Source organism: Saccopteryx leptura, chromosome 3 (genome assembly GCF_036850995.1).
Source record: "Saccopteryx leptura isolate mSacLep1 chromosome 3, mSacLep1_pri_phased_curated, whole genome shotgun sequence".
Classification (NCBI taxonomy): Eukaryota; Metazoa; Chordata; class Mammalia; order Chiroptera; family Emballonuridae; genus Saccopteryx; species Saccopteryx leptura.
This window is the reverse complement of record NC_089505.1, coordinates 291301240-291310768: the sequence shown is the minus strand read 5'-3', so window position 1 is coordinate 291310768 and position 9529 is coordinate 291301240.

Below are 9529 nucleotides of genomic sequence, written 5' to 3'. Positions count from 1 at the left end.
TTTTGCAGTGTCATGGCTTAAATTTTCTGTACTTGAACTAACTGGAAAAAAGTCTCAAGTTATGGTAACTTAGTTATAAAACTTGGTGTTTCTATTTATACTCTAAACTAGTGATTTTCAACCTTTTTTCTCTATCATGGCACACACAAACTAATAAAAATTCTGCAGCTCACCAAGAAATACATATTTTTTGCTAATCTGACAAAAAATATAGGTATAATATTGATTTACAAAAGAAAATATGAATTTTCTACCCTTTTTGGTCCAAAGTAACTTTTTAAAATATCAGGTATCTATATTTGCAATAGGATTTCTGATGCCACGAATTAATCAGACGCAACCTTATTATGTGATGTAACCAATAAGATGCAATTTTTATATGACCTATATATTGATATATGTGTGTGGTTCAAGATAGGGCATTCATGGCCCTGGCGGGTTGGCTCAGCAGTAGAGCGTTGACCCTATGTATGGAAGTCCTGGGTTCGATTTGCAATCAGGGCACACAGGAGAAGCACCCATCTGCTTCTCCACCCCCTCCCTCTCTCCTTCCTCTCTCTCTCTCTCTTCCCCTCCCACAGCCAAGGCTTCACTGGAGCAAAGTTAGCTTGGGCACTGAGGATGGTTCCATGGCCTTGGCCTCAGGTACTAGAATGGCTCTGGTTGCCCCGGAGCAATGCCCCAGGTGGGCAGAGCATCGCCCCCTGGTGGGCATGCCAGGTGGATCTCGGGTGCATGCTGGAGTCTGTCTGCCTCCCTGCTTCTAACTTTGGGGAAAAAAAGGGGGGGGGCATTCACATGGACAGCTATTGTGTGGTGGTTGTCATTTTTTTATATTTGAAAATCTAAGGGAAGAGAGGTCAATGACCTTGGCTAACTAGTTGCGTGTTTTAAAATTATTTGTGGCACAAATCACTGCTGTACTGTATCAAAGGTGTCAACTGTCAGATAAGTGGGAACACCGCCAATTTAGTATACTTTAAGATCTCACTTAACTAAAACATTCTCTTCTTCCAAAAAGTACTCTTTGTGCTTATTTTTTGTTGTTATGATCAATTCCAAAACATTATGGCCTCAATCTATAAAACCATACAGTGATTAGGCCAGGAGTTGTCCTCACTCCATACTGGGTCTTAGGCCAGAAGTTGTCCTCCAATTTGGGTCAGCATCAGGTCCACCTGTCGCTTGTTATAAGTGTAGTAGACTCTCAGACCCACCACAGACTCGCTGCATCAGAAACTGTGTCCCAATGAGATCCTCTAGAAATATGTATGCTCATTAAAGGCCAACTGGCTTAAAAGAAAATGGAATTTAAGGTATGTATGCTGGAGGTGGGGTGGGGATAGGAGGCTTCTACAACTCAGGTTTTACTTATTTTGAAATTACCAATTGTATAAGTCTATTACCAAATATGGTAATCTTAAAATATTTTTATTCTTGAAAACTTCACAAATACTTCATATTCATAGCTCCTAATAATTTAATCCAATAATGTTGGCATACACGACATCCAGAAACTTGTCAAAATATTTTTTGGAGATATATTCTCTCCTAAACTATCAACAATCTAATTTGCAATTCAGTACATTTTGAGTGCAATAACTACTCCTTGTGTGATCCCTGACTTAATTACTGTTTTAAGCTCTTCTATTATAATACTATTTGGATATTGCCAGAATTATTAAAGTTGAAAATAAGGTTAAAATCTGTCATTCCCAAGACTACTTTGTTCACAGGTGACACAGCTGCTCATTCTGTGGCTATTTATTGAATTGTATGTGCTGTCTTTATTTAGGGTGTTCTTTTTTAAAGATTTTATTTTTATTGATTTTTTTTAGAGACAGTATAGACAGAAAAAGGGCAGGGGGAAGTGGGGGAAACATCAACTCGTAGTGGTTGCTTCCCGTCTGTGCCTTGACTAGGCAAGCCCAGGGTTACAAACCCACAGCCTCAGCATTCTCGGTTGCCACTTGATCCACTGTGCCACCACAGGTCTTATTCTTAATGTCTGTATTTCCATACAAATCCCCAGAATTTTTAGTATTAGACAAAAAAGTCCTCTGAAGTTCTCCATGGCAAATTGAATGTCTTTCTTTTTTGGTAGAATTCATTTCATCAAGAATGTGTTCATTGAGATCTAATTAATTTTTACCAGTATTAAAAATGGACTAAAGTGTAAGTATTTTTTGTCCATCTTTGTTATGTGCTCAACAGGATCATAACTTACTTTAAAATATAATTGGTTAGAACATACTTGTATTTACAACTACTTGTTTTTGATAAATTCTTTTGATAACTCATCTGATTAATAATTTTAGAAATTATGAGATCCTTTTATTATAATGGTAACATGTTTGAAATTAATTTCACCTCTACTGGAAATGCTGTAATATCCTGACTATTTGATTGAGCCCTCTCTCGCTGGCCAGTTCTCTTGAGTTCTGAATGAGTTGGACTGGATGTTTTAATATCATTTCTAAATTGAAATGACATTGTTACAAAGATGGTTAGGGAAGGATAACTGTTGACATCTCCTTGTTGCAAAAGTTTGCTCTTCATCGGACTGGGATGCAGAGGACCCAGGTTCGAGACCCCGAGGTCGCCAGCTTGAGCACCGGCTCATCTGGTTTGAGCAAAAAGCCTACCAGCTTGAACCCAAGGTTGCTGGCTCGAGCAAGGGGTTACTCAGTCTGCTGAAGGCCCGTGGTCAAGGCACATATGAGAAAGCAATCAATGAACAATTAAGGTGTTACAACGCGCAATGAAAAACTAATGATTGATGCTTCTTATCTCTCTCCGTTCCTGCCTGTCTGTCCCTGTCTATCCCCCTCTCTCTCTGTCTTTGTAAAAAAAAAAAAAAAAAAAAAAAAAAGCTCAAAAGTTTGCTCTTACCCACCCAATATCATTTTTGTGATGAGGTCATTAATCAAGAAAAAATAATTCGAGGAAAACAAAGGTACCAGGAGGCCCTAAGTCTGGTGAATAGATTCATCTTTAGTCATCCCCCATTTCTCAATTCCCTCTCACACCTAGCTGTCCTGGGTTACTTAGAACATGAAAGCCTTTTATCAGATGTACTGTATACTCTTGCACTCTCAGCTGCTTTATTTCTGCCCCAGAATTCTAATCTCTCCTTACTCTTCAGTGTCAACTACCTATTCAGGGATAGGACAAAGCACTAAGTATTTGACTAGTCCTACCATGATGTGGGCATTTCTCCTTCATCCTCAAAGTCTAGCTCTTGAAAGAATGTTTAAAAAGCAGAATCTCTGGTGTTCTTTTGTTTTTAATTTTCTTTTATTGATTTTTAGAGAAGGGAGAGAAAAAGAAGGGGGAGAAGCAGGAAGCATTAACTCAGGAATTGCTTCCTGTTGTTGCCTTGACCAGGCACACCCAGGGTTTTGAGCCTGTGACCTGTGTTCCAGGTCAGTGCCACCATAGGTTAGGAAAGAATCTGGGTATTAAAAGAAGTACACAAGAATAAGATTAAGTCACCTCTAAGTATTTTAGGCAGTGTTAAGTATGCTAGCCATTCAACTTAAGTTTTTTGAGAATCTAAGTTTATCATTGTTAAATGTTCCCATGGAATCAAAATCTAGGTAACAGATTTTTAAAAAGACTGAAAAGTATTTAAAAATAGTATGTAGTCAATAGGAAATGGTGAAAAATTCTTCTAATCTTGGTTTTAAATGAAAGCTCTTATGTCCCAGCCTGTGAAATACTGAGACAAAGAATCAAACAAAACTAGACAATTTAGACATCATCTTAAAAGTCTAATTTGGTTATAGGGATGCATACTGCATAAGGCCATTTTGATCAGAACAGAGCATAGTCTTTTAAGCTACACTGTATATATTCCCAGGGGCGAAAAGGGGGCTGGGGTGGCTAAACCTATCTTGAAAAAGAGCATTGCAGTAAGATTAAACGTGCTGATTTTGAATGTCTCTGTACATTCCTACAACCAGGCTATCTAAGAAAAATGGTGTTTTGGGGAAAGGAGCAGGGCAGAAAAGTAACAGTTATACCATGAAAAGAACTAAAATCAACCTTCAAATTTAAAAGAACAGCCTTCTTTCAGTTTTGAGAGTAATGGTAATTAAGACGCGTTTTACTGTAATCAACCATGGCAAAAAAAAAACAAACAACAAAAACATGGACAGCAACCCAGGACTGCATTTTAAGAGAGGGGAGGTGTACTATCATCTTGACTTTCTGCCTGAGGCCACTTTCCAAACAACACCAGAAGACAGTTTCTGGAGCCTGCTGCAGTATGATGAGCAGGGTGTTGGAGGGAGGGAGCTGCATTGAGAAGCAGCTCCAGAAATCAGCATGATGATGTCCTTAAATCTGTCTCAAAAGTAAACAATCCAGGGGGACAAACCATGGGCCATGCAGAGATCAGTAACTGTGAGCTGGGGCTGAAAGAACTTTCTGAAGGTAAACCGTCCTGGAAGACAGTGGTCCCCAACCAAATTGGGCCACAGACCCATTTAATGTCAGAAAATATTTTCACAGACCGGCCTTTAGGGTGGGACGGATAAATGTGTCATGTGACTGAGACAAGTGTCAAGAGTGAGTCTTAAACAGATGTAACAGAGGGAATCTGGTCATTTTTAAAAAATAAAACATCGTTCAGACTTAAATATAAATAAAATGGAAATTATGTAAGTTATTTACTTTTTCTCTGGGGACCGGTACCAAATGGCCCATGGACCGATACCTGTCCGTGGCTAGGGGGTTGGGGACCACTGCTGTAAGACACTGGAGTTCTGTTCAGCCAGAGTATCAAGACCTTGCTGAACACCAGACACGAACTGAGATCCAAAAAGGTTAGCCCTTGGAATATGGTTACTCTAAATCCATGCTAGCCTAACACTAAGCCTCAGAAGATCAAGCTGATGCCAGTTACCTGCCAGCACGAAACAATCTTTAAGGAAGACAACCAAATCCAGACTCTAAGCAACCACAATATCCAAACATAATAAAAAATTATTAGATGTGAAGAAAGTGTTACATCACCAGGAGAAAAAGCAATCAGAATAGATTCAGATGTTAGAAATAACAGACAGGAACTTTAAAAGTTAGTAAATACAGGGGTGGGACAAAAGAAGGTTTACAGTTGTAAGTACTCAAAAGTTTATTCTTGTATTATTTATTAATTATTGTATTATTTCCCATACAAACTGTAAACCTACTTTTGCCTCCCGCCCTGTATGTTCAAAACTATTAAAGGAAAAGGTTAACAATGAGTGATAGTAGTGGTGACTCTCAGAAGGAAAATAAATGAACCTTCTACAGCTGAAAAATACATTCTAAAATAAATTCACTGGGTGAGTAAAAAATATATAGGAATATAGGACTCTACCAGAGAAAAGATTAATGAACTTGAGGACAAAGTAATAGAAGCTATCCAAACTAAAGCTCAGAGTTAAAAGGATCAAAAAATAAAAACAGACTCAATGACGGGATAAATAACACATAGTCTAACTAACACGTATAGCTTTAATCCAGGAGAGAGGGACCGCAGCAGAGAAATATATGTGGAAAAATACAAGTTGAAATATTTCCAAATTTGATTTAAAAAATAAAAAGCAACCCACAGATCCAAGAGACTCAAATTGCAAACAGGATAAATCAAAGGAAACCACAAGTATGTACACCATAATCAAGTTGCTAGAGAACAAAGATAAGAAATTTCTAAAACAGGAAATAAGACACCTAATGGAACAAAGATAAGAATGAATAAGCTGACCAGAAAAAAATGTAATAAAAAAGACAATAGTGTCTTTAACCAGATGAAATAAAAATAACAAAAAACAACCCTGTCAAATTGAGTTTATGTCCCGTGAAAATATCTTTTAATTACAGCTGAGAAAAATTAGTAACAGACCTGCAGTAAGAAATGTTAAAGGAAGTTCTTCACATTGAAGGTACATGATATCTGATAAAACATATCTGTATGAAGGAAAAGAATTCCAGAAATGATAAATAAAAATTATTTTTCTAGTTCCTTAAATTATTTAAAATCTAAGTGACTCTAGAAAGGGAAATAATAGTGTTTAACCAGAAACAATTTAAAGAAGAAATTAATAAACTAACTCTTAGGACATGTAGAAGTAAAATATATAAGTATAATGTAAATAATGGGATAGCTGGAAGTACATATTTGTAAGACATATTATACATTTATACAGGAAGTTGTATGTTATTTATTTAAAGTGGACTGCAAGAAGTAAAGACTTTATCCTTACAGCAACTACTAAAAAAAGTTTAAAAGGTGTAGCTTAGCCAATAGAGGCAATAAAATGGCACACTAAAAAAATTTGATTAAACCAAAGGAAGCCAGAAAATGAAAAAAGAACAGATGGAACAAAGAGAAAAGCATGACGGACTTCAATCTAAGCACATCAATAATTATATAACATGTAAATGGTTAGGCATCACCAATTTAAATGCAAAAATCATCATAATAGGTAAAACATAAACTGCAACAATAATGGTGTTTACAAGAGACACATGAAAAGTAAATACTGACAGGTTATAAATAAAAGGATAGAAAAAGAATGCAAACTTCAACCTGAAAGGGGAGTTCAAACATAAGTATTACCAGAGATAAGGAAGTATTTCATAAAAAAAAGATTTAGTCAATCCAGGAAGACAAACCAATTTTGAATGTATTTGCACATTGAGTTTCAAGATATATGAAGGGATATTCTGGTCCAAGATGATAACAATATGAGGCTCCTGAGTTCACCTCCTACAATGTGCTCTTCAATCTACAGCTACACACAGAACAATTACCTCTGAAAGAAATCTGACCCTACATCTAGTGCCCCAACTTTTAACTTCCCCTTGAGGGACAGTAACCCAAAACACCTAGCTCTGAAAGCCAACTGGGCTTGTGGCCACAAAACCCACAAGATTACAGCAAACAAACAGGAAGGGGAGAAAAGAGAAGCATCAACTCGTAGTTGTGGCACCTCAGTTGCTAATCTAGCACTCAACAGACTGCTATGCTCTCCAAGACCAGCAGGTGTCATCTTTTCATTCTCCTTTAACTGCTCCAGCTCGCTGGTGTCTTCTGAAAAAGCTAGTGCAAATCTAGTGCCCCAGGCTGTGTGGCTACCACCCAGAGAGATAACAGTATGAACCCTGACCCAGATTTCACACCATACTCAAAACTAATTTACACTGCACCAGACATAAATATAAAAATATATAGTTTATAGCCTGACTGGGCTGTGGCGCAGTGGATAGAGCATTGGACAGGTTCGAGACCCAGAGGTCGCTAGTTTGAGCGCGGGCTCATCTGGTTTGACCAAAAAGCCCACCAGCTTGAACCCAGGGTCGCTGGCTCCAGCAGGGGGTTACTCGGTCTGCTGAAGGCCCACGGTCAAGGCACATATGAAAAAGCAATCAATGAACAACTAAGGTGTTGCAACGCGCAATGAAAAACTAATGATTGATGCTTCTCATCTCTCTCCATTCCTGTCTGTCTGTCCCTGTCTATCCCTCTCTCTGAAAAATAATAAAATAAAATTTCTTATCTTTAAAAAAAAAAGAAAAAAATATATATATATAGTTTATAGACTAAAACAGTATTTTTGAAATCTGGATATTGGAACAAATACTGAAACATCAAAATAATATTGATAAATTTGACCTTATCAAAATGTAAAGCATCTGTTCATCAAAAGATATCGTACAAAAAAAAAAAAGAGAGTAAAACGGCCTGACCTGTGGTGGCACAGTGGATAAAGCATCGACCTGGAAATGCTGAGGTCGCCGGTTTGAAACCCTGGGCTTGCCTGGTCAAGGCACATATGGGAGTTGATGCTTCCAGCTCCTCCCCCCTTCTCTCTCTCTGTCTCTCCTCTCTCTCTCTCTCTGTCTCTCCCTCTCCTCTCTAAAATGAATAAATAAAAAATTAAAATAAAAAAAAGAAAATTTCATAAAAAGAGTAAAACATGAAAATAAAATTCAGGCTAGGAGAAATATTCTCAATACGTATATATGACAAAATAATTATATCCATATTCTATATAAAGAACTTCTATAACTCAAATTATTGTTGTCAGGGTAACACAAATTAAAATCAGAATGAGACATTCCTATACATCCAGATAAGGGATAAAAAGAAAAAATTGTGACACCACCAATATCTACAGGCAGGAGAACTCATACTGGTATAGATAGGGCAGTCTTCTTTAGGGACTGTGGACATGACAGGGACCAATGTTAACCTGTCCATTAATTACATTCCTCCCCTGAAGAATGGAGCCCAGATATATTCCATCAGCTTTTCTGCTCATTACGCAGCAAGACCATCCAGAGACTCAAATGGCTCTGTTGCAGCAATCAATAAACCGTGTCCATGATTGCTGTGGTGTCACCCCCATCACCATTTAAAGTTTGTATAACCCCTTACACTATTTTAATCTCTTATTGATGGCTTTTAACGTCTGTTTTGATGCCTATACTAGAAACTATAGATCGCCTCATCCCATTCCACTTCCTAGAGAGGCTGAGAATCTTAAAACATTTTCTGACTCCTTCAGCGGGAGTCCCGCCTGAAGGGAGGTGCATTCTGCTGAGACAGGGAAGATGGGTAGGTGTGTCCTGCTCACAGGGGAGCTGCAGGAAGATGCCTTCCCCTGCAGCACTGCCCACTCCTCTCTCCAGACAACTGAGCAGCTGCAGCAGGTAATTCTTGCCTGGATCTAGGGTGCAGACAGATTCTTGAACATGGCCCCAGAGAGGCCTTGGAGTTAGAAGTAATCAGAAAGATCTGCTCTGCCCAGTTCTGGGAGTTTTCCTGGAAAGCCCAGACTAGAACCTGCTCCTAGTCTAGATATTTTAAGCAGCTGATCCCCTGTATTAAACCCTTGCCTGCTTAAAATACTTATTATTTGTTTACTTCAACTAGAGTTCACTATGGAAATGTCTCTATCTTGTTTCTTAATATACCTTATACATAGTGACTTTGAAGTTCCCGTTCAGAAATCTTCCACAGCTCCCCATTCCCTACCAAATAAAACCCAGACCTCCTGGCCCACACTTAAGGTCTTGCAATTTACTGACAAAACCCACTCTAGAAATATTGTTCCTAGTTTGGGAGGCTAGCCTGTAGTGGCAGAGATCTGAGTGACATTCAATTGCATGGCTTAGAGCAGTAAATGCTACCCCCACATAATCCTCTGAAAAAAGGAAGCAGAGTGATTCAATACCATTATTATTAGGCTTATAAACTCCCAGTTGTCAGCCTGACAAAAAGGGCACTACTGGTCAACAGCAAGTCACACAGGCAGCCTGTTCAACTTGAGGGACAAGGCTTTGCTTAAGTCTCACCTTGCTTCAATCTCTTAAGAAGGAATCTAAATCATCACCATCATTCAAATAAGCAGATGGAGATAGATGTCCAGGAGAGTGGCCAACTGCAGGCTGCTTCCGTGTGGACCCAGAGGCAGTCTGGAGAGAAGAGGCTCCGGGGAGTTATGCCTGGAGGAAGGGAAGGAGGCGGCACTCCCCA